General features: G+C 48.6%; 1 pseudogene; it reads left to right on the top strand.

Moving 5' to 3' along the window:
* LOC121288417 overlaps window positions 1-20,005 on the top strand; it is an 83,695-nt pseudogene extending 63,690 nt beyond the window's left edge.
* Window positions 20,006-26,084: the final 6,079 nt, after the last annotated feature.

Genomic DNA, 26,084 nt, shown 5'->3' with positions numbered 1-26,084 from the left:
AACTACAGCAGCAACACTAGCAGCAACAGCAGCAACAGCAAGAGCAAGAGTAGCAACAGCAGGAGCAACAGCAGCAAAAGGAACAGCAAAAACAGTAACAGTAGGAACAGCAAAAGTAGCAACAGCAGGAGCATCTGGAGAAATAAAAGCAGTAACAGGAATATCAGCAACAGCAGCAGAAGCAACAGCATTTGCAGCAACAACAGCAGCAACAGCAACAGCAACAGCGACAGTAGCAACAGCAGGAGCAGCAGCAGCAACAACAGTAGTAACTGCAATATCAGCAACATCAGCAGCAGCGTCAGTAGCAAGAGAAGCAAAAGCAGTAGCAACAACACCAGCAGCAGCAACAGCGCCAGTAGCAACAGCAGGAGCAGAGGCAGCAACAACAGCAGCAACAGGAACATCAGCAATGGTAGCAGCAGCAACAGCAGTAGCAGCAACAGCAGCAATAGCTGCCACATGAGCAAAAGCATCAACAGGAACAGGGGCAACAGGAATAACAACCACAGCAGGAACAGCAACAGCACAACAGGAACAGCAGCAACAGGATTAGCAACCACAGCAGGAACAGCAGCAGCAACACAACAGGAACAGTATCAATAGGATCAGCAACAACAGCTGCAGTGGCAGCAGCAACAGGAACGGCATCAACAGCAACAACAGCAGCAACAGCAGCAACAGGATCAGCAACAGCAATAGCAGCTGAAACAGCATCAGCTGCAACAGCAGCAGCAACTGCAACATCAACAGTAGCAGCAACAGCAAACAGCAGAAGCAACAGCAAGAGCAAAAACAGCAACCGCAGCAGCAACAGAAGCAACAGGAACAGCAACAGCAGTAGCAGCAACAACCGCAACAATAGTAATAGCAACAATAACAGCAGCAACAGAATCACAGCGGCAGCAACAGCAGCAGCAACAGCAGCAACAACAGCAGCAGCAGGAACAACAGCAACTGAAAAAGTAACAACAGCAGCAACAGCAGTGGCAACAGCAGCAACAGGAACAGCAACAGTGACAGCATCAGCAATAATAGGAAAAGCAACAATAACAGCATCAATAGGAACAACATCTACAGCAGCAACAACAGCAGCAACAGCAGCAACAGGAACAGCAACAGCATTAGGAGCAACAACTGCAGCAATTGTAGCAGTAGCAACAACAGCCGGAACAGCAACAGGAACAGCAACACCAGCAGGCACAGCAACAGCAACAACAGCAGGAGCAACAGCAGCAAGTGGAACCACAGCAGCAGCATTAACAGCAGAAATAGCAACAGCAACATCAGCAGCAAGAACAACAGCAGCAGCAGCTGCTGCTGGAACAGCAGCAACAGGCACAGTAACAACAGCAGCAATAACATCAGCAATAATAACAATAGGAACAGCAAAAACAGCAGCATCAATTGTAGCAGCAGCAGCTGCAACAGCAGCAGCAACAGCAGCAACAAGAGCAACCGCAGCGGCGACAGCAACAGCAGCAACAGCAACAGTGACAGCATCAGCAATAATAGGAAAAGCAACAATAACAGCATCAATAGGAACAACATCTACAGCAGCAACAACAGCAGCAACAGCAGCAACAGGAACAGCAACAGCATTAGGAGCAACAACAGCAGCAATTGTAGCAGTAGCAACAACAGCAACAGGAACAGCAACAACAGCAAAAGCAACAATAGCAACAGCAGCAGCAAAAGCAGCAACAGGAGTAGCAACAGCAGTCGCAACAGGAATAGCATCAACAGGAAGAGCAACAACAACAGCAACAGCAGCAGCAAAAACACAATAGCAACAGCAACAGCAGAAGCGGGAACTGCAACAACAGCAGGCACAGCAACAGCAAAAGCAGATACAGGCGCAGCAACAGCAGCAGAAACAGGAACAGCAGCAACAGCAACAGCAACAGCAACGACAACACAACAGCAACAGCAACAGCAGAAGCAGGAACAGCAACAGCAGCAGGGACAGCAACAGCAACAGCAGCAACAGGTGCAGCTACAGCAGCAGCAAGAGGAACAGCAGTAACAGCAACAGCATCAGCAACAGCAACAGCAGCAACAGCCAGAGCAACAATAACAGCCAAAGCTGCAACAGCAGCAACTGGAACAACAGCAGCAACAGGAACAGCAATAACAGCAGCCACAAAAGCAGCAGCAACAACAGTAACAATAGGAACAGCATCAGCAATAATAGGAAAAGCAACAATAACAGCATCAATAGGAACAACATCTACAGCAGCAACAACAGCAGCAACAGCAGCAACAGGAACAGCAACAGCATTAGGATCAACAACTGCAGCAATTGTAGCAGTAGCAACAACAGCCGGAACAGCAACAGAAACAGCAACAGCAGCAGGAACAGCAACAGCAGCAGGAACCACAGCAACAGGAACAGCAACAACAGCATTAGCAGCAATAGGAACAGCAGCAACAACAGCAGCAGCATGAGCAAAAAGAATCGTAACAGCAGCAGCAGCAACAGCAACAGCAGCATAGCAGCAGCAGCAACTGCAACAACAGGAACAGAAATAGCAACAGCAACATGAGCAACAGCAGCAGCAACAGCAACAGCATCAGCAGCAACAGTAAGAGCAACAATAACAGTCAAAGCTGCAACAGCAGCAACTGGAACAACAGCAGCAGCAGGAACAGCAATAACAGCAGCCACAGCAGCAGCAGCAACAACAGTAACAATAGGAACAGCAACAGCAGCATCAACAGCTGAAACAGCAACAGCAGAAACAGCAAAAGCAAGAAAAGCTGCAGCAGCAACAGCAGCAGCAACAGCAACAGCAACTGGAGCTGCAGCAGGAGCAGCAACAGCATCAGCAATAACAGCAACTTGAACACCAAAAACAGCAGCAGCGATTGTAGCAGCAGCAGCTGCAACAACAGCAGCACCAGAAGCAACTGCAACAGAAACAGCAGCAATAAGAACAGAATCAGCAGCAGCAACAGCAGCAACAGGAACAATAACAGCATTAGGAGCAACAACCACTGCAATAATAGCAGTAGCAACAACAGCAGGAACTTCAGCAGCAGCAGCAAAAACTGCAACAGGAACAGTAGCAACAGCAGCAGCAACAGCAACAGCATCAGCAGCAACAGCAACTGCAGCAACAACAGAAGCAACAACAGCAAGAAGAACAGCAACAGCAGCAACAGGAAAAGGAGCAATAGGAACAGCAACAACAGCAGCAACAGCAGCAATAGGAACAGGAACAGCAGAAGCATCAGCAGCAACAGGATCAGCACATGCAAAAACAACAGCAGCAACAGCAGCAGCTACAGGAACAGCAGCAATGGGAACAGCAGCAATAGGAACAGCATCTACAGCAGCAACAACAGCAGCAACAGCAGCAACAGCAGCAGCAGGCACAGCAACAGCATTAGGAGCAACAACAGCAGCAATTGTAGCAGTAGCAACAACAGCAACAGGAACAGCAACAACAGCAAAAGCAACAATAGCAACAGCAGCAGCAAAAGCAGCAACAGGAGTAGCAACAGCAGCAATAGCAGCAGCAACAGTATGAGCAGCAACAGCAACAGCAACAACAGTCGCAATAGGAATAGCATCAACAGGAAGAGCAACAACAACAGCAACAGCAGCAGCAAAAACACAATAGCAACAGCAACAGCAGAAGCAGGAACTGCAACAACAGCAGGCACAGCAACAGCAAAAGCAGAAACAGGCGCAGCAACAGCAGCAGAAACAGGAACAGCAGCAACAGCAACAGCAACAGCAACAGAAGCAACAGGTGCAGCTACAGCAGCAGCAACAGCAAGAGCAACAATAACAGTCAAATCTGAAGCAACAACACGAACAGCAACAACAGCAGCAACAGGAACAGCAGCAACAGCAGCAACAGCATCAGCAGCAACAGCAAGAGCAACAATAACAGCCAAAGCTGCAACAGCAGCAACTGGAACAACAGCAGCAACAGCAACAGCAATAACAGCAGCCACAAAAGCAGCAGCAACAACAGTAACAATAGGAACAGCATCAGCAATAATAGGAAAAGCAACAATAACAACATCAATAGGAACAACATCTACAGCAGCAACAACAGCAGCAACAGCAGCAACAGGAACAGCAACAGCATTAGGAGCAACAACGGCAGCAATTGTAGCAGTAGCAACAACAGCCGGAACAGCAACAGGAACAGCAACAGCAGCAGGAACAGCAACATCAGCAGGAACCACAGCAACAGGAACAGCAGCAACAGCATTAGCAGCAATAGGAACAGCAGCAACAACAGCAGCAGCATGAGCAAAAAGAATCGTAACAGCAGCAGCAGCAACAGCAACAGCAGCATAGCAGCAGCAGCAGCAACTGCAACAACAGGAACAGAAATAGCAACAGCAACAGCAACAGCAACATGAGCAACAGCAGCAGCAACAGCAACAGCATCAGCAGCAACAGTAAGAGCAACAATAACAGTCAAAGCTACAGCAACAACACGAACCGCATCAACAGCAGCAACGCGAACAAGAGCAACAGCAACAAAAGCATCAGCAGCAACAGCAAGAACAACAATAACAGTCAAAGCTGCAACAGCAGCAACTGGAACAACAGCAGCAACAGGAACAGCAATAACAGCAGCCACAAAAGCAGCAGCAACAACAGTAACAATAGGAACAGCAACAGCAGCATCAACAGCTGAAACAGCAACAGCAGAAACAGCAAAAGCAAGAAAAGCTGCAGCAGCAACAGCAGCAGCAACAGCAACAGCAACAGCAGCTGCAGCCGGAACAGCAGCAACAGCATCAGCAATAACAGCAACTTGAACACCAAAAATAACAGCAGCGATTGTAGCAGCAGCAGCTGCAACAACAGCAGCACCAGAAGCAACTGCAACAGAAACAGCAGCAATAAGAACAGAATCAGCAGCAGCAACAGCAGCAACAGGAACAATAACAGCATTAGGAGCAACAACCACTGCAATAATAGCAGTAGCAACAACAGCAGAAACTTCAGCAGTAGCAGCAAAAACTGCAACAGGAACAGTAGCATCAGCAGCAGCAACAGCAACAGCATCAGCAGCAACAGCAACTGCAGCAACAACAGAAGCAACAACAGCAAGAAGAACAGCAACAGCAGCAACAGGAAAAGGAGCAATAGGAACAGCAACAACAGCAGCAACAGCAGCAATAGGAACAGCAACAGCAGAAGCAACAGCAGCAACAGGATCAGCACATGCCAAAACAACAGCAGCAACAGCAGCAGCTACAGGAACAACAGCAATGGGAACAGCAGCAATAGGAACAGCCTCTACAGCAGCAACAACAGCAGCAGCAGCAGCAACAGCAGCAGCAGGCACAGCAACAGCATTAGGAGCAACAACCACGGCATTTGTAGCAGCAGCAATAACAGCAGGAACAGCAACAGGAACAGCAACAGCAGCAGGAACAGCAACAGCAGCAGGAACAACAGCAACAGGAACAGCAGCAACAGCATTAGCAGCAATAGGAACAGTAGCAACAACAGCAGCAACATGAGCAAAAAGAATCGTAACAGCAGCAGCAGCAACAGCAACAGCAGCATAACAGCAGCAGCAGCAATTGCAACAACAGGAACAGCAATAACAACAGCAACAGGAACAGCAACAAGAGCAACAGCAGCAGCAACAGCAACAGCATCAGCAGCAACAGCAAGAGCAACAATAACAGCCAAAGATGCAACACCAGCAAGAGGAACAAAAGCTGCAGCAGGAAAAGCAACGACAGCAACGACAGCAGCAACAGCAGCAACAGGAACAGCAACAGCATTAGGGGCAACAACCACAGCAATTGTAGCAGGAGCAACAATAGCAGGAACAGCAACAGGAACAGCAACAGCAGGAGGAATAGCAACAGCAGCAGGAACAACAGCAACAGGAACAGCAGCAACAGCATTAGCAGCAATCGGAACAGTAGCAACAACAGCAGCAACATGAGCTAAAAGAATCGTAACAGCAACAGCAGCAACAGCAACAGCAGCATAACAGCAGCAGCAGCAACAGCAGCATAACAGCAGGAACAGCAGCAGCAGCAGCAGCAACAGGAACAGGAACAACAGCAGCAACAGCAGCAAAAGGATAAGCAACAGCAGCATCAACAGTTGCAACAGCAGCAGCTACAGGAACAGCAGCAACAGCAACAGCAACAACAACAGAAGAGTAACAGCAACAGCAGAAGCAGGAGCAGCAACAGCTGCAGGGACAGCAACAGCAACAGCAGCAACAGGTGCAGCTACAGCAGCAGCAATAGGAACAGCAGTAAATGCGACAGCATCAGCAACAGCAACAGCAGCATAACGCCAGGAACAGCAGCAGCAGCAGCAGCAACAGGAACAGGAACAACAGCAGCAACAGCAGCAACAGGATAAGCAACAGCAGCATCAGCAGTTGCAACAGCAGCAGCTACAGGAACAGCAGCAGCAATAGCAACTGAAAAAGCAATAGCAGCAACAACCGCAGCAATAGTAAGAGCACCAACATCACAACAGCAATAGCAACAGCAGAAGCAGGAACAACAACAGCAGCGGGCACAGCAACAGCAACACCAGCAACAGGTGCAGCTACAGCAGCAGCAACAGCAACAGAAGCAACAGGTGCAGCTACAGCAGCAGCAACAGCAAGAGCAACAATAACAGTCAAATCTGCAGCAACAACACCAACAGCAACAACAGCAGCAACAGGAACAGCAGGAACAGCAGCAACAGCATCAGCAGCAACAGCAAGAGCAACAATAACAGCCAAAGCTGCAACAGCAGCAACTGGAACAACAGCAGCAGCAGGAACAGCAATAACAGCAGCCACAAAAGCAGCAGCAACAACAGTAACAATAGGAACAGCAACAGCAGCATCAACAGCTGAAACAGCAACAGCAGAAACAGCAAAAGCAAGAAAAGCTGCAGCAGCAACAGCAGCAGCAACAGCAACAGCAACTGGAGCTGCAGACGGAACAGCAGCAACAGCATCAGCAATAACAGCAACTTGAACACCAAAAATAGCAGCAGCGATTGTAGCAGCAGCAGCTGCAACAACAGCAGCACCAGAAGCAACTGCAACAGAAACAGCAGCAATAAGAACAGAATCAGCAGCAGCAACAGCAGCAACAGGAACAATAACAGCATTAGGAGCAACAACCACTGCAATAATAGCAGTAGCAACAACAGCAGGAACTTCAGCAGCAGCAGCAAAAACTGCAACAGGAACAGTAGCAACAGCAGCAGCAACAGCAACAGCATCAGCAGCAACAGCAACTGCAGCAACAACAGAAGCAACAACAGCAAAAAGAACAGCAACAGCAGCAACAGGAAAAGGAGCAATAGGAACAGGAACAACAGCAGCAACAGCAGCAATAGGAACAGGAACAGCAGAAGCATCAGCAGCAACAGGATCAGCACATGCAAAAACAACAGCAGCAACAGCAGCAGCTACAGGAACAGCAGCAATGGGAACAGCAGCAATAGGAACAGCATCTACAGCAGTAACAACAGCAGCAACAGCAGCAACAGCAGCAGCAGGAAAAGCAACAGTATTAGGAGCAACAACCACTGCAATTGTAGCAGTAGCAATAACAGCAGGAACAGCAACAGGAACAGCAACAGCAGCAGGAACAGCAACAGCAGCAGGAACAACAGCAACAGGAACAGCAGCAACAGCATTAGCAGCAATAGGAACAGTAGCAACAACAGCAGCAACATGAGCAAACAGAATCGTAACAGCAGCAGCAGCAACAGCAAAAGCAGCTTAACAGCAGCAGCAACAGCAGCATAACAGCAGGAACAGCAACAGCAGCAGCAACAGGAACAGGATCAACAGCTGCAACAGCTGCAGCAGGATAAGCAACAGCAGCATCAACAGTTGCAACAGCAGCAGCTACAGGAACAGCAGCAACGGCAACAGCAACAACAGCACAACAGCAACAGCAACAGCAGAAGCAGGAACAGCAAAGCAAACAGCAAAGCAGCAGGGACAGCAACAGCAACAGCAGCAACAGGTGCAGCTACAGCAGCAGCAATAGGAACAGCAGTAAGTGCAATAGCATCTGCAACAGCAACAGCAGCATAACAGCAGGAACAGCAGCAGCAGCAGCAACAGGAACAGGAACAACAGCCGCAACAGCAGCAACAGGAGAAGCAACAGCAGCATCAGCAGTTGCAACAGCAGCAGCTACAGGAACAGCAGCAGCAATAGCAACTGAAAAAGCAATAGCAGGAACAACCGCAGCAATAGTAAGAGCAATAACATCACAACAGCAATAGCAACAGCAGCAGGAACAACAGCAACAGGAACAGCAGCAACAGCATTAGCAGCAATCGGAACAGTAGCAACAACAGCAGCAACATGAGCTAAAAGAATCGTAACAGCAACAGCAGCAGCAGCAACAGGAAAAGCAATAACAACAGCAACAGGAACAGCAACAAGAGCAACAGCAGCAGCAACAGCAACAGCATCAGCAGCAACAGCAAGAGCAACAATAAAAACCAAAGAACCAACACCAGCAAGAGGAATAAAAGCTGCAGCTGGAACAGCAACAACAGCAGCAAAAGCAGCAGTAGCAACAACAGCAACAATAGGAAAATTACAGCAGCATCAATCGCAAAACAGCAAAAGCACCAACAGCAGGAGCAACAGCAGCAAGTGGAACCAGAGCAGCAGCATTAACAGCAGAAATAGCAACAGCGACAGCAGCAGCAAGAACATCAGCAACAGCAGCAGCAGCTAGAACAGCAGCAACAGGAACAGTAACAACAGCAGCAAAAACATCAGCAATAATAACAATAGGAACAGCAAAAACAGCAGCATCAATTGTAGCAGCAGCAGCTGCAACAGCAGCAGCAACAAAATCAACAAGAGCAACAGCAGCAGCGACAGCAACAGCAGCAACAGCAACAGTGACAGCATCAGCAGCAATAGGAAAAGCAACAATAACAGCAGCAATAGGAGGAACATCTATAGCAGCATCAGCAGCAGCAACAGCAGCAACAGGAACAGCAACAGCATTAGGAGCAACAACCGCAGCAATTGTAGCAGTAGCAACAACAGCAGGAACAGCAAAAGCAGCAGGAAGAGCAACAGCAGCAGCAACAACAGCAACAGGAACAGCAACAACAGCAACAGCAACAACAGCAACAGCAAAAGCAGCAACAGGAGTAGCAACAGCAGCAATAGCAGCAGCAACAGTATGAGCAGCTACAGCAACAACAACAGCAGTTGCAACAGGAATAGCAGCAACAGGAACAGCAACAAAAACAGCAACAGCAGCAGCAAAAACACAACAGCAACAGCAACAGCAGAAGCAGGAACTGCAACAACAGCAGGCACAGCAACAGCCAAAGCAGAAACAGGCACAGCAACAGCAGCAGCAACAGCAACAGCAGCAACAGCAACAGCAACAACAACACAACAGCAACAGCAACAGCAGAAGCAGGAACAGCAACAACAGCACAACAGCAGGCACAGCAACAGCCAAAGCAGAAACAGGCACAGCAACAGCAGCAGCAACAGCAACAGCAGCAACAGCAACAGCAACAACAACACAACAGCAACAGCAACAGCAGAAGCAGGAACAGCAACAACAGCACAACAGCAACAGCAACAGCAGAAGCAGGAACAGCAAAGCAAACAGCAAAGCAGCAGGGACAGCTGCAGCTGGAACAGCAACAACAGCAGCAAAAGCAGCAGTAGCAAAAAGAATCGTAACAGCAGCAGCAGCAACAGCAAAAGCAGCTTAACAGCAGCAGCAACAGCAGCATAACAGCAGGAACAGCAACAGCAGCAGCAACAGGAACAGGATCAACAGCTGCAACAGCTGCAGCAGGATAAGCAACAGCAGCATCAACAGTTGCAACAGCAGCAGCTACAGGAACAGCAGCAACGGCAACAGCAACAACAGCACAACAGCAACAGCAACAGCAGAAGCAGGAACAGCAAAGCAAACAGCAAAGCAGCAGGGACAGCTGCAGCTGGAACAGCAACAACAGCAGCAAAAGCAGCAGTAGCAACAACAGCAACAATAGGAAAATTACAGCAGCATCAATCGCAAAACAGCAAAAGCACCAACAGCAGGAGCAACAGCAGCAAGTGGAACCAGAGCAGCAGCATTAACAGCAGAAATAGCAACAGCGACAGCAGCAGCAAGAACATCAGCAACAGCAGCAGCAGCTAGAACAGCAGCAACAGGAACAGTAACAACAGCAGCAAAAACATCAGCAATAATAACAATAGGAACAGCAAAAACAGCAGCATCAATTGTAGCAGCAGCAGCTGCAACAGCAGCAGCAACAAAATCAACAAGAGCAACAGCAGCAGCGACAGCAACAGCAGCAACAGCAACAGTGACAGCATCAGCAGCAATAGGAAAAGCAACAATAACAGCAGCAATAGGAGGAACATCTATAGCAGCATCAGCAGCAGCAACAGCAGCAACAGGAACAGCAACAGCATTAGGAGCAACAACTGCAGCAATTGTAGCAGTAGCAAAAGCAGCAGGAAGAGCAACAGCAGCAGCAACAACAGCAACAGGAACAGCAACAACAGCAACAGCAACAACAGCAACAGCAAAAGCAGCAACAGGAGTAGCAACAGCAGCAATAGCAGCAGCAACAGTATGAGCAGCTACAGCAACAACAACAGCAGTTGCAACAGGAATAGCAGCAACAGGAACAGCAACAAAAACAGCAACAGCAGCAGCAAAAACACAACAGCAGAAGCAGGAACTGCAACAACAGCAGGCACAGCAACAGCCAAAGCAGAAACAGGCACAGCAACAGCAGCAGCAACAGCAACAGCAGCAACAGCAACAGCAACAACAACACAACAGCAACAGCAACAGCAGAAGCAGGAACAGCAACAGCAGCAGGGACAGCAACAGCAACAGCAGCAACAGGTGCAGCTACAGCAGCAGCAACAGGAACAGCAGTAACAGCAACAGCATCAGCAACAGCAACAGCAGCTTAACAGCAGGAACAGCAGCAGCAGCAGCAGCAGCAACAGGAACAGGAACAACAGCAGCAACAGCAGCAACAGGATAAGCAACAGCAGCATCAACAGTTGCAACAGCAGCATCTACAGGAACAGCAGCAGCAATAGCAACTGAAAAAGCAATAGCAGCAACAACCGCAGCAATAGTAAGAGCAACAACAACACAACAGCAACAGCAACAGCAGAAGCAGGAACAACAGCAGCGGGCACAACAACAGCAACACCAGCAATAGGTGCAGCTACAGCAGCAGCAACAGCAACAGAAGCAACAGGTGCAGCTACAGCAGCAGCAACAGCAAGAGCAACAATAACATTCAAATCTGCAGCAACAACACCAACAGCAACAACAGCAGCAACAGGAACAGCAGCAACAGCAGCAACAGCATCAGCAGCAACAGCAAGAGCAACAATAACAGCCAAAGCTGCAACAGCAGCAACTGGAACAACAGCAGCAACAGGAACAGCAATAACAGCAGCCACAAAAGCAGCAGCAACAACAGTAACAATAGGAACAGCATCAGCAGTAATAGGAAAAGCAACAATAACAGCATCAATAGGAACAACATCTACAGCAGCAACAACAGCAGCAACAGCAGCAACAGGAACAGCAACAGCATTAGGATCAACAACTGCAGCAATTGTAGCAGTAGCAACAACAGCCAGAACAGCAACAGAAACAGCAACAGCAGCAGGAACAGCAACAGCAGCAGGAACCACAGCAACAGGAACAGCAACAACAGCATTAGCAGCAATAGGAACAGCAGCAACAACAGCAGCAGCATGAGCAAAAAGAATCGTAACAGCAGCAGCAGCAACAGCAACAGCAGCATAGCAGCAGCAGCAACTGCAACAACAGGAACAGAAATAGCAACAGCAACAGCAACAGCAACATGAGCAACAGCAGCAGCAACAGCAACAGCATCAGCAGCAACAGTAAGAGCAACAATAACAGTCAAAGCTGCAACAGCAGCAACTGGAACAACAGCAGCAGCAGGAACAGCAATAACAGCAGCCACAGCAGCAGCAGCAACAACAGTAACAATAGGAACAGCAACAGCAGCATCAACAGCTGAAACAGCAACAGCAGAAACAGCAAAAGCAAGAAAAGCTGCAGCAGCAACAGCAGCAGCAACAGCAACAGCAACTGGAGCTGCAGCAGGAGCAGCAACAGCATCAGCAATAACAGCAACTTGAACACCAAAAACAGCAGCAGCGATTGTAGCAGCAGCAGCTGCAACAACAGCAGCACCAGAAGCAACTGCAACAGAAACAGCAGCAATAAGAACAGAATCAGCAGCAGCAACAGCAGCAACAGGAACAATAACAGCATTAGGAGCAACAACCACTGCAATAATAGCAGTAGCAACAACAGCAGGAACTTCAGCAGCAGCAGCAAAAACTGCAACAGGAACAGTAGCAACAGCAGCAGCAACAGCAACAGCATCAGCAGCAACAGCAACTGCAGCAACAACAGAAGCAACAACAGCAAGAAGAACAGCAACAGCAGCAACAGGAAAAGGAGCAATAGGAACAGCAACAACAGCAGCAACAGCAGCAATAGGAACAGGAACAGCAGAAGCATCAGCAGCAACAGGATCAGCACATGCAAAAACAACAGCAGCAACAGCAGCAGCTACAGGAACAGCAGCAATGGGAACAGCAGCAATAGGAACAGCATCTACAGCAGTAACAACAGCAGCAACAGCAGCAACAGCAGCAGCAGGAAAAGCAACAGTATTAGGAGCAACAACCACTGCAATTGTAGCAGTAGCAATAACAGCAGGAACAGCAACAGGAACAGCAACAGCAGCAGGAACAGCAACAGCAGCAGGAACAACAGCAACAGGAACAGCAGCAACAGCATTAGCAGCAATAGGAACAGTAGCAACAACAGCAGCAACATGAGCAAACAGAATCGTAACAGCAGCAGCAGCAACAGCAAAAGCAGCTTAACAGCAGCAGCAACAGCAGCATAACAGCAGGAACAGCAACAGCAGCAGCAACAGGAACAGGATCAACAGCTGCAACAGCTGCAGCAGGATAAGCAACAGCAGCATCAACAGTTGCAACAGCAGCAGCTACAGGAACAGCAGCAACGGCAACAGCAACAACAGCACAACAGCAACAGCAACAGCAGAAGCAGGAACAGCAAAGCAAACAGCAAAGCAGCAGGGACAGCAACAGCAACAGCAGCAACAGGTGCAGCTACAGCAGCAGCAATAGGAACAGCAGTAAGTGCAATAGCATCTGCAACAGCAACAGCAGCATAACAGCAGGAACAGCAGCAGCAGCAGCAACAGGAACAGGAACAACAGCCGCAACAGCAGCAACAGGAGAAGCAACTGCAGCATCAGCAGTTGCAACAGCAGCAGCTACAGGAACAGCAGCAGCAATAGCAACTGAAAAAGCAATAGCAGGAACAACCGCAGCAATAGTAAGAGCAATAACATCACAACAGCAATAGCAACAGCAGCAGGAACAACAGCAACAGGAACAGCAGCAACAGCATTAGCAGCAATCGGAACAGTAGCAACAACAGCAGCAACATGAGCTAAAAGAATCGTAACAGCAACAGCAGCAGCAGCAACAGGAAAAGCAATAACAACAGCAACAGGAACAGCAACAAGAGCAACAGCAGCAGCAACAGCAACAGCATCAGCAGCAACAGCAAGAGCAACAATAAAAACCAAAGAACCAACACCAGCAAGAGGAATAAAAGCTGCAGCTGGAACAGCAACAACAGCAGCAAAAGCAGCAGTAGCAACAACAGCAACAATAGGAAAATTACAGCAGCATCAATCGCAAAACAGCAAAAGCACCAACAGCAGGAGCAACAGCAGCAAGTGGAACCAGAGCAGCAGCATTAACAGCAGAAATAGCAACAGCGACAGCAGCAGCAAGAACATCAGCAACAGCAGCAGCAGCTAGAACAGCAGCAACAGGAACAGTAACAACAGCAGCAAAAACATCAGCAATAATAACAATAGGAACAGCAAAAACAGCAGCATCAATTGTAGCAGCAGCAGCTGCAACAGCAGCAGCAACAAAATCAACAAGAGCAACAGCAGCAGCGACAGCAACAGCAGCAACAGCAACAGTGACAGCATCAGCAGCAATAGGAAAAGCAACAATAACAGCAGCAATAGGAGGAACATCTATAGCAGCATCAGCAGCAGCAACAGCAGCAACAGGAACAGCAACAGCATTAGGAGCAACAACCGCAGCAATTGTAGCAGTAGCAACAACAGCAGGAACAGCAAAAGCAGCAGGAAGAGCAACAGCAGCAGCAACAACAGCAACAGGAACAGCAACAACAGCAACAGCAACAACAGCAACAGCAAAAGCAGCAACAGGAGTAGCAACAGCAGCAATAGCAGCAGCAACAGTATGAGCAGCTACAGCAACAACAACAGCAGTTGCAACAGGAATAGCAGCAACAGGAACAGCAACAAAAACAGCAACAGCAGCAGCAAAAACACAACAGCAACAGCAACAGCAGAAGCAGGAACTGCAACAACAGCAGGCACAGCAACAGCCAAAGCAGAAACAGGCACAGCAACAGCAGCAGCAACAGCAACAGCAGCAACAGCAACAGCAACAACAACACAACAGCAACAGCAACAGCAGAAGCAGGAACAGCAACAGCAGCAGGGACAGCAACAGCAACAGCAGCAACAGGTGCAGCTACAGCAGCAGCAACAGGAACAGCAGTAACAGCAACAGCATCAGCAACAGCAACAGCAGCTTAACAGCAGGAACAGCAGCAGCAGCAGCAGCAGCAACAGGAACAGGAACAACAGCAGCAACAGCAGCAACAGGATAAGCAACAGCAGCATCAACAGTTGCAACAGCAGCATCTACAGGAACAGCAGCAGCAATAGCAACTGAAAAAGCAATAGCAGCAACAACCGCAGCAATAGTAAGAGCAACAACAACACAACAGCAACAGCAACAGCAGAAGCAGGAACAACAGCAGCGGGCACAACAACAGCAACACCAGCAATAGGTGCAGCTACAGCAGCAGCAACAGCAACAGAAGCAACAGGTGCAGCTACAGCAGCAGCAACAGCAAGAGCAACAATAACATTCAAATCTGCAGCAACAACACCAACAGCAACAACAGCAGCAACAGGAACAGCAGCAACAGCAGCAACAGCATCAGCAGCAACAGCAAGAGCAACAATAACAGCCAAAGCTGCAACAGCAGCAACTGGAACAACAGCAGCAACAGGAACAGCAATAACAGCAGCCACAAAAGCAGCAGCAACAACAGTAACAATAGGAACAGCATCAGCAGTAATAGGAAAAGCAACAATAACAGCATCAATAGGAACAACATCTACAGCAGCAACAACAGCAGCAACAGCAGCAACAGGAACAGCAACAGCATTAGGATCAACAACTGCAGCAATTGTAGCAGTAGCAACAACAGCCAGAACAGCAACAGAAACAGCAACAGCAGCAGGAACAGCAACAGCAGCAGGAACCACAGCAACAGGAACAGCAACAACAGCATTAGCAGCAATAGGAACAGCAGCAACAACAGCAGCAGCATGAGCAAAAAGAATCGTAACAGCAGCAGCAGCAACAGCAACAGCAGCATAGCAGCAGCAGCAACTGCAACAACAGGAACAGAAATAGCAACAACAACAGCAACAGCAACATGAGCAACAGCAGCAGCAACAGCAACAGCATCAGCAGCAACAGTAAGAGCAACAATAACAGTCAAAGCTGCAACAGCAGCAACTGGAACAACAGCAGCAGCAGGAACAGCAATAACAGCAGCCACAGCAGCAGCAGCAACAACAGTAACAATAGGAACAGCAACAGCAGCATCAACAGCTGAAACAGCAACAGCAGAAACAGCAAAAGCAAGAAAAGCTGCAGCAGCAACAGCAGCAGCAACAGCAACAGCAACTGGAGCTGCAGCAGGAGCAGCAACAGCATCAGCAATAACAGCAACTTGAACACCAAAAACAGCAGCAGCGATTGTAGCAGCAGCAGCTGCAACAACAGCAGCACCAGAAGCAACTGCAACAGAAACAGCAGCAATAAGAACAGAATCAGCAGCAGCAACAGCAGCAACAGGAACAATAACAGCATTAGGAGCAACAACCACTGCAATAATAGCAGTAGCAACAACAGCAGGAACTTCAGCAGCAGCAGCAAAAACTGCAACAGGAACAGTAGCAACAGCAGCAGCAACAGCAACAGCATCAGCAGCAACAGCAACTGCAGCAACAACAGAAGCAACAACAGCAAGAAGAACAGCAACAGCAGCAACAGGAAAAGGAGCAATAGGAACAGCAACAACAGCAGCAACAGCAGCAATAGGAACAGGAACAGCAGAAGCATCAGCAGCAACAGGATCAGCACATGCAAAAACAACAGCAGCAACAGCAGCAGCTACAGGAACAGCAGCAATGGGAACAGCAGCAATAGGAACAGCATCTACAGCAGTAACAACAGCAGCAACAGCAGCAACAGCAGCAGCAGGAAAAGCAACAGTATTAGGAGCAACAACCACTGCAATTGTAGCAGTAGCAATAACAGCAGGAACAGCAACAGGAACAGCAACAGCAGCAGGAACAGCAACAGCAGCAGGAACAACAGCAACAGGAACAGCAGCAACAGCATTAGCAGCAATAGGAACAGTAGCAACAACAGCAGCAACATGAGCAAAAAGAATCGTAACAGCAGCAGCAGCAACAGCAAAAGCAGCTTAACAGCAGCAGCAACAGCAGCATAACAGCAGGAACAGCAACAGCAGCAGCAACAGGAACAGGATCAACAGCTGCAACAGCTGCAGCAGGATAAGCAACAGCAGCATCAACAGTTGCAACAGCAGCAGCTACAGGAACAGCAGCAACGGCAACAGCAACAACAGCACAACAGCAACAGCAACAGCAGAAGCAGGAACAGCAAAGCAAACAGCAAAGCAGCAGGGACAGCAACAGCAACAGCAGCAACAGGTGCAGCTACAGCAGCAGCAATAGGAACAGCAGTAAGTGCAATAGCATCTGCAACAGCAACAGCAGCATAACAGCAGGAACAGCAGCAGCAGCAGCAACAGGAACAGGAACAACAGCCGCAACAGCAGCAACAGGAGAAGCAACAGCAGCATCAGCAGTTGCAACAGCAGCAGCTACAGGAACAGCAGCAGCAATAGCAACTGAAAAAGCAATAGCAGGAACAACCGCAGCAATAGTAAGAGCAATAACATCACAACAGCAATAGCAACAGCAGCAGGAACAACAGCAACAGGAACAGCAGCAACAGCATTAGCAGCAATCGGAACAGTAGCAACAACAGCAGCAACATGAGCTAAAAGAATCGTAACAGCAACAGCAGCAGCAGCAACAGGAAAAGCAATAGCAACAGCAACAGGAACAGCAACAAGAGCAACAGCAGCAGCAACAGCAACAGCATCAGCAGCAACAGCAAGAGCAACAATAAAAACCAAAGAACCAACACCAGCAAGAGGAATAAAAGCTGCAGCTGGAACAGCAACAACAGCAGCAAAAGCAGCAGTAGCAACAACAGCAACAATAGGAAAATTACAGCAGCATCAATCGCAAAACAGCAAAAGCACCAACAGCAGGAGCAACAGCAGCAAGTGGAACCAGAGCAGCAGCATTAACAGCAGAAATAGCAACAGCGACAGCAGCAGCAAGAACATCAGCAACAGCAGCAGCAGCTAGAACAGCAGCAACAGGAACAGTAACAACAGCAGCAAAAACATCAGCAATAATAACAATAGGAACAGCAAAAACAGCAGCATCAATTGTAGCAGCAGCAGCTGCAACAGCAGCAGCAACAAAATCAACAAGAGCAACAGCAGCAGCGACAGCAACAGCAGCAACAGCAACAGTGACAGCATCAGCAGCAATAGGAAAAGCAACAATAACAGCAGCAATAGGAGGAACATCTATAGCAGCATCAGCAGCAGCAACAGCAGCAACAGGAACAGCAACAGCATTAGGAGCAACAACCGCAGCAATTGTAGCAGTAGCAACAACAGCAGGAACAGCAAAAGCAGCAGGAAGAGCAACAGCAGCAGCAACAACAGCAACAGGAACAGCAACAACAGCAACAGCAACAACAGCAACAGCAAAAGCAGCAACAGGAGTAGCAACAGCAGCAATAGCAGCAGCAACAGTATGAGCAGCTACAGCAACAACAACAGCAGTTGCAACAGGAATAGCAGCAACAGGAACAGCAACAAAAACAGCAACAGCAGCAGCAAAAACACAACAGCAACAGCAACAGCAGAAGCAGGAACTGCAACAACAGCAGGCACAGCAACAGCCAAAGCAGAAACAGGCACAGCAACAGCAGCAGCAACAGCAACAGCAGCAACAGCAACAGCAACAACAACACAACAGCAACAGCAACAGCAGAAGCAGGAACAGCAACAGCAGCAGGGACAGCAACAGCAACAGCAGCAACAGGTGCAGCTACAGCAGCAGCAACAGGAACAGCAGTAACAGCAACAGCATCAGCAACAGCAACAGCAGCTTAACAGCAGGAACAGCAGCAGCAGCAGCAGCAGCAACAGGAACAGGAACAACAGCAGCAACAGCAGCAACAGGATAAGCAACAGCAGCATCAACAGTTGCAACAGCAGCATCTACAGGAACAGCAGCAGCAATAGCAACTGAAAAAGCAATAGCAGCAACAACCGCAGCAATAGTAAGAGTAACAACAACACAACAGCAACAGCAACAGCAGAAGCAGGAACAACAGCAGCGGGCACAACAACAGCAACACCAGCAAAAGGTGCAGCTACAGCAGCAGCAACAGCAACAGAAGCAACAGGTGCAGCTACAGCAGCAGCAACAGCAAGAGCAACAATAACATTCAAATCTGCAGCAACAACACCAACAGCAACAACAGCAGCAACAGGAACAGCAGCAACAGCAGCAACAGCATCAGCAGCAACAGCAAGAGCAACAATAACAGCCAAAGCTGCAACAGCAGCAACTGGAACAACAGCAGCAACAGGAACAGCAATAACAGCAGCCACAAAAGCAGCAGCAACAACAGTAACAATAGGAACAGCATCAGCAGTAATAGGAAAAGCAACAATAACAGCATCAATAGGAACAACATCTACAGCAGCAACAACAGCAGCAACAGCAGCAACAGGAACAGCAACAGCATTAGGATCAACAACTGCAGCAATTGTAGCAGTAGCAACAACAGCCGGAACAGCAACAGAAACAGCAACAGCAGCAGGAACAGCAACAGCAGCAGGAACCACAGCAACAGGAACAGCAACAACAGCATTAGCAGCAATAGGAACAGCAGCAACAACAGCAGCAGCATGAGCAAAAAGAATCGTAACAGCAGCAGCAGCAACAGCAACAGCAGCATAGCAGCAGCAGCAACTGCAACAACAGGAACAGAAATAGCAACAGCAACAGCAACAGCAACATGAGCAACAGCAGCAGCAACAGCAACAGCATCAGCAGCAACAGTAAGAGCAACAATAACAGTCAAAGCTGCAACAGCAGCAACTGGAACAACAGCAGCAGCAGGAACAGCAATAACAGCAGCCACAGCAGCAGCAGCAACAACAGTAACAATAGGAACAGCAACAGCAGCATCAACAGCTGAAACAGCAACAGCAGAAACAGCAAAAGCAAGAAAAGCTGCAGCAGCAACAGCAGCAGCAACAGCAACAGCAACTGGAGCTGCAGCAGGAGCAGCAACAGCATCAGCAATAACAGCAACTTGAACACCAAAAACAGCAGCAGCGATTGTAGCAGCAGCAGCTGCAACAACAGCAGCACCAGAAGCAACTGCAACAGAAACAGCAGCAATAAGAACAGAATCAGCAGCAGCAACAGCAGCAACAGGAACAATAACAGCATTAGGAGCAACAACCACTGCAATAATAGCAGTAGCAACAACAGCAGGAACTTCAGCAGCAGCAGCAAAAACTGCAACAGGAACAGTAGCAACAGCAGCAGCAACAGCAACAGCATCAGCAGCAACAGCAACTGCAGCAACAACAGAAGCAACAACAGCAAGAAGAACAGCAACAGCAGCAACAGGAAAAGGAGCAATAGGAACAGCAACAACAGCAGCAACAGCAGCAATAGGAACAGGAACAGCAGAAGCATCAGCAGCAACAGGATCAGCACATGCAAAAACAACAGCAGCAACAGCAGCAGCTACAGGAACAGCAGCAATGGGAACAGCAGCAATAGGAACAGCATCTACAGCAGCAACAACAGCAGCAACAGCAGCAACAGCAGCAGCAGGCACAGCAACATCATTAGGAGCAACAACAGCAGCAATTGTAGCAGTAGCAACAACAGCAACAGGAACAGCAACAACAGCAAAAGCAACAATAGCAACAGCAGCAGCAAAAGCAGCAACAGGAGTAGCAACAGCAGCAATAGCAGCAGCAACAGTATGAGCAGCAACAGCAACAGCAACAACAGTCGCAATAGGAATAGCATCAACAGGAAGAGCAACAACAACAGCAACAGCAGCAGCAAAAACACAATAGCAACAGCAACAGCAGAAGCAGGAACTGTAACAACAGCAGGCACAGCAACAGCAAAAGCAGAAACAGGCGCAGCAACAGCAGCAGAAACAGGAACAGCAGCAACAGCAACAGCAACAGCAACGACAACACAACAGCAACAGCAACAGCAGAAGCAGGAACAGCAACAGCAGCAGGGACAGCAACAGCAACAGCAGCAACAGGTGCAGCTACAGCAGCAGCAACAGCAACAGCAGTAACAGCAACAGCATCAGCAACAGGAACAGCAGCATAACAGCAGCAACAGCAGCAGCAGGAGCAGCAACAGGAACAGGAACAACAGCAGCAACAGTATAAGCAACAGCAGCATCAACAGTTGCAACAGCAGCAGCTACAGGAACAGCAGCAGCAATAGCAACTGAAAAAGCAATAGCAGCAACAACCGCAGCAATAGTAACAGGAAATACAACACAACAGCAACAGCAACAGCAGAAGCAGTAACAACAACAGCAGTGGGCACAGCAACAGCAACACCAGCAACAGGTGCAGCTACAGCAGCAGCAACAGCAACAGAAGCAACAGGTGCAGCTACAGCAGCAGCAACAGCAAGAGCAACAATAACAGTCAAATCTGCAGCAACAACACGAACAGCAACAACAGCAGCAACAGGAACAGCAGCAACAGCAGCAACAGCAGCAACAGCAGCAGCAGGAACAGCAACAGCATTAGAAGCAACAACGGCAGCAATTGTAGCAGGAGCAACAATAGCAGGAACAGCAACAGGAACAGCAACAGCAGCAGGAATAACAGCCAAAGATGCAACACCAGCAAGAGGAACAAAAGCTGCAGCAGGAACAGCAACGACAGCAGCAACAGGAGCAATAGGAACAGCAACAGCAGAAGCAACAGCAGCAAGAGGATCAGCACATGCAAAAACAACAGCAGTAAAAGCAGCAGCTACAGGAACAGCAGCAATGGGAACAGCAGCAATAGGAACAGCATCTACAGCAGGAACAACAGCAGCAACAGCAGCAACAGCAGCAGCAGGAACAGCAACAGCATTAGAAGCAACAACGGCAGCAATTGTAGCAGGAGCAACAATAGCAGGAACAGCAACAGGAACAGCAACAGCAGCAGGAATAGCAACAGCAGCAGGAACAACAGCAACAGGAACAGCAGCAACAGCATTAGCAGCAATCGGAACAGTAGCAACAACAGCAGCAAAATGAGCTAAAAGAATCGTAACAGCAACAGCAGCAACAGCAACAGCAGCATAACAGCAGCAGCAGCAATTGCAACAACAGGAACAGCAATAACAACAGCAACAGGAACAGCAACAAGAGCAACAGCAGCAGCAACAACAACAGCATCAGCAGCAACAGCAAGAGCAACAATAAAAGCCAAAGCTGCAACACCAGGAAGAGGAACAAACGCTGCAGCAGGAATAGCAACAACAGCAGCAAAAGCAGCAGCAGCAACAACAGCAACAATAGGAACATTACAGCAGCATCAATTGCAGAAACAGCAACAGCAACAACAGCAGGAGCAACAGCAGCAAGTTGAACCACAGCAGCAGCATTAACAGCAGAAATAGCAACAGCGACATCAGCAGCAAGAACAACAGCAACAGCAGCTGCAGCTGGAACAGCAGCAACAGGAACAGGAACAACAGCAGCAATATCATCAGCAATAATAACAATAGGAACAGCAAAAACAGCAGCATCAATTGTAGCAGCAGCAGCTGCAACAGCAGCAGCAACAGCAGCAACAAGAGCAACAGCAGCAGCGACAGCAACAGCAGCAACAGCAACAGTGACAGCATCAGCAGCAATAGGAAAAGCAACAATAACAGCAGCAATAGGAACAGCAACTACAGAAGCAACAGCAGCATCAGGAACAGTAACAGCATTAGGAGCAACAACCGCAGCAATTGTAGCAGTAACAACAACACCAGGAACAGCAAGAGCAGCAGGAAGAGCAACAGCAGCAGCAACAACAGCAACAGGAACAGCAACAACAGCAACAGCAACAACAGCAACAGCAGCAGCAAAAGCAGCAACAGGAGTAGCAACAGCAGCAATAGCAGCAGCAACAGTATGAGCAGCAACAGCAACAGCAACAGCAGTTGCAACAGGAATAGCAGCAACAGGAACAGCAACAACAACAGCAACAGCAGCAGCAAAAACACAACAGCAACAGCAACAGCAGAAGCAGGAACTGCAACAACAGCAGGCACAGCAACAGCAAAAGCAGAAACAGGCGCAGCAACAGCAGCAGCAACAGGAACAACAGCAACAGCAACAGCAACAAGAACACAACAGCAACAGCAAAAGCAGAAGCAGGAACAGCAACAGCAGCAGGGACAGCAACAGCAACAGCAGCAACAGATGCAGCTACAGCAGCAGCAACAGGAACAGCAGTAACAGCAACAGCATCAGCAACAGCAACAGCAGCATAACAGCAGGAACAGCAGCAGCAGAAGCAAGAGGAACAGGAACAACAGCAGCAACAGCAGCAAAAGGATAAGCAACAGCAGCATCAACAGTTGCAACATCAGCAGCTACAGGAACAGCAGCAGCAATAGCAACTGAAAAAGCAATAGGAGCAACAACCGCAGCAATAGTAACAGCAAAAACAACACAACAGCAGCAGCGACAGCAGAAGCAGGAACAACAACAGCAGCGGGCACAGCAACAGCAACACCAGCAACAGGTGCAGCTACAGCAGCAGCAACAGCAACAGAAGCAGCAGGTGCAGCTACAGCAGCAGCAATAGCAAGAGCAACAATAACAGTCAAATCTGCAGCAACAACACCAACAGCAACAACAGCAGCAACAGGAACAGCAGCAACAGCAGCAACAGCATCAGCAGCAACAGCAAGAGCAACAATAACAGCCAAAGCTGCAACAGCAGCAACTGGAACAACAGCAGCAACAGGAACAGCAATAACAGCAGCCACAAAAGCAGCAGCAACAACAGTAACAATAGGAACAGCAACAGCAGCATCAACAGCTGAAACAGCAACAGCAGAAACAGCAAAAGCAAGAAAAGCTGCAGCAGCAACAGCAGCAGCAACAGCAACAGCAACAGCAGCTGCAGCCGGAACAGCAGCAACAGCATCAGCAATAACAGCAACTTGAACACCAAAAACAGCAGCAGCGATTGTAGCAGCAACAGCTGCAACAACAGCAGCACCAGCAGCAACTGCAACAGAAACAGCAGCAATAGGAACAGAATCAGCAGCAGCAACAGCAGCAACAGGAACAGCAACAGCATTAGGAGCAACAACCGCTGCAATAATAGCAGTAGCAACAACAGCAGGAACTTCAGCAGCAGCAGTAATAACCAACAGGAACAGTAGCAACAGCAGCAGCAACAGCAACAGCATCAGCAGCAACAGCAACTGCAGCAACAACAGAAGCAACAACAGCAAAAAGTACAGCAACAGCAGCAACAGGAAAAGGAGCAATAGGAACAGGTACAACAGCAGCAACAGCAGCAATAGGAACAGCAACAGCAGAAGCAACAGCAGCAACAGGATCAGCACATGCAAAAACAACAGCAGCAACAGCAGCAGCTACAGCAACAGCAGCAATGGGAACAGCAGCAATAGGAACAGCATCTACAGCAGCAACAACAGCAGCAACAGCAGCAACAGCAGCAGCAGGAACAACAACAGCATTAGGAACAACAACTACGGCAATTGTAGCAGTAGCAATAACAGCAGGAACAGCAACAGGAACAGCAACAGCAGCAGGAACAGCAACAGCAGCAGGAACAACAGCAACAGGAACAGCAGCAACAGCATTAGCAGCAATAGGAACAGTAGCAACAACAGCAGCAACATGAGCAAAAAGAATCGTAACAGCAGCAGCAGCAACATCTACAGCAGCATAACAGCAGCAGCAATTGCAACAACAGGAAAAGCAATAACAACAGCAACAGGAACAGCAACAAGAGCAACAGCAGCAGCAACAGCAACAGCATCAGCAGCAACAGCAAGAGCAACAATAACAGCCAAAGATGCAACACCAGCAAGAGGAACAAAAGCTGCAGCAGGAACAGCAACGACGCAGCAACAGGAGCAATAGGAACAGCAACAGCAGAAGCAACAGCAGCAAGAGGATCAGCACATGCAAAAACAACAGCAGTAAAAGCAGCAGCTACAGGAACAGCAGCAATGGGAACAGCAGCAATAGGAACAGCATCTACAGCAGGAACAACAGCAGCAACAGCAGCAACAGCAGCAGCAGGAACAGCAACAGCATTAGAAGCAACAACGGCAGCAATTGTAGCAGGAGCAACAATAGCAGGAACAGCAACAGGAACAGCAATAGCAGCAGGAATAGCAACAGCAGCAGGAACAACAGCAACAGGAACAGCAGCAACAGCATTAGCAGCAATCGGAACAGTAGCAACAACAGCAGCAAAATGAGCTAAAAGAATCGTAACAGCAAAAGCAGCAACAGCAACAGCAGCATAACAGCAGCAGCAGCAATTGCAACAACAGGAACAGCAATAACAACAGCAACAGGAACAGCAACAAGAGCAACAGCAGCAGCAACAACAACAGCATCAGCAGCAACAGCAAGAGCAACAATAAAAGCCAAAGCTGCAACACCAGGAAGAGGAACAAACGCTGCAGCAGGAATAGCAACAACAGCAGCAAAAGCAGCAGCAGCAACAACAGCAACAATAGGAACATTACAGCAGCATCAATTGCAGAAACAGCAACAGCAACAACAGCAGGAGCAACAGCAGCAAGTTGAACCACAGCAGCAGCATTCACAGCAGAAATAGCAACAGCGACATCAGCAGCAAGAACAACAGCAACAGCAGCTGCAGCTGGAACAGCAGCAACAGGAACAGGAACAACAGCAGCAATATCATCAGCAATAATAACAATAGGAACAGCAAAAACAGCAGCATCAATTGTAGCAGCAGCAGCTGCAACAGCAGCAGCAACAGCAGCAACAAGAGCAACAGCAGCAGCGACAGCAACAGCAGCAACAGCAACAGTGACAGCATCAGCAGCAATAGGAAAAGCAGCAATAACAGCAGCAATAGGAACAGAATCTACAGAAGCAACAGCAGCATCAGGAACAGTAACAGCATTAGGAGCAACAACCGCAGCAATTGTAGCAGTAACAACAACACCAGGAACAGCAAGAGCAGCAGGAAGAGCAACAGCAGCAGCAACAACAGCAACAGGAACAGCAACAACAGCAACAGCAACAACAGCAACAGCAGCAGCAAAAGCAGCAACAGGAGTAGCAACAGCAGCAATAGCAGCAGCAACAGTATGAGCAGCAACAGCAACAGCAACAGCAGTTGCAACAGGAATAGCAGCAACAGGAACAGCAACAACAACAGCAACAGCAGCAGCAAAAACACAACAGCAACAGCAACAGCAGAAGCAGGAACTGCAACAACAGCAGGCACAGCAACAGCAAAAGCAGAAACAGGCGCAGCAACAGCAGCAGCAACAGGAACAACAGCAACAGCAACAGCAACAAGAACACAACAGCAACAGCAAAAGCAGAAGCAGGAACAGCAACAGCAGCAGGGACAGCAACAGCAACAGCAGCAACAGATGCAGCTACAGCAGCAGCAAC

This window comes from Carcharodon carcharias, chromosome 15 (assembly GCF_017639515.1).
Source record: "Carcharodon carcharias isolate sCarCar2 chromosome 15, sCarCar2.pri, whole genome shotgun sequence".
Taxonomy (NCBI): Eukaryota; Metazoa; Chordata; class Chondrichthyes; order Lamniformes; family Lamnidae; genus Carcharodon; species Carcharodon carcharias.
The sequence above is the reverse complement of the archived record's forward strand: the minus strand, read 5'-3'. Positions and strand labels throughout refer to the sequence as shown.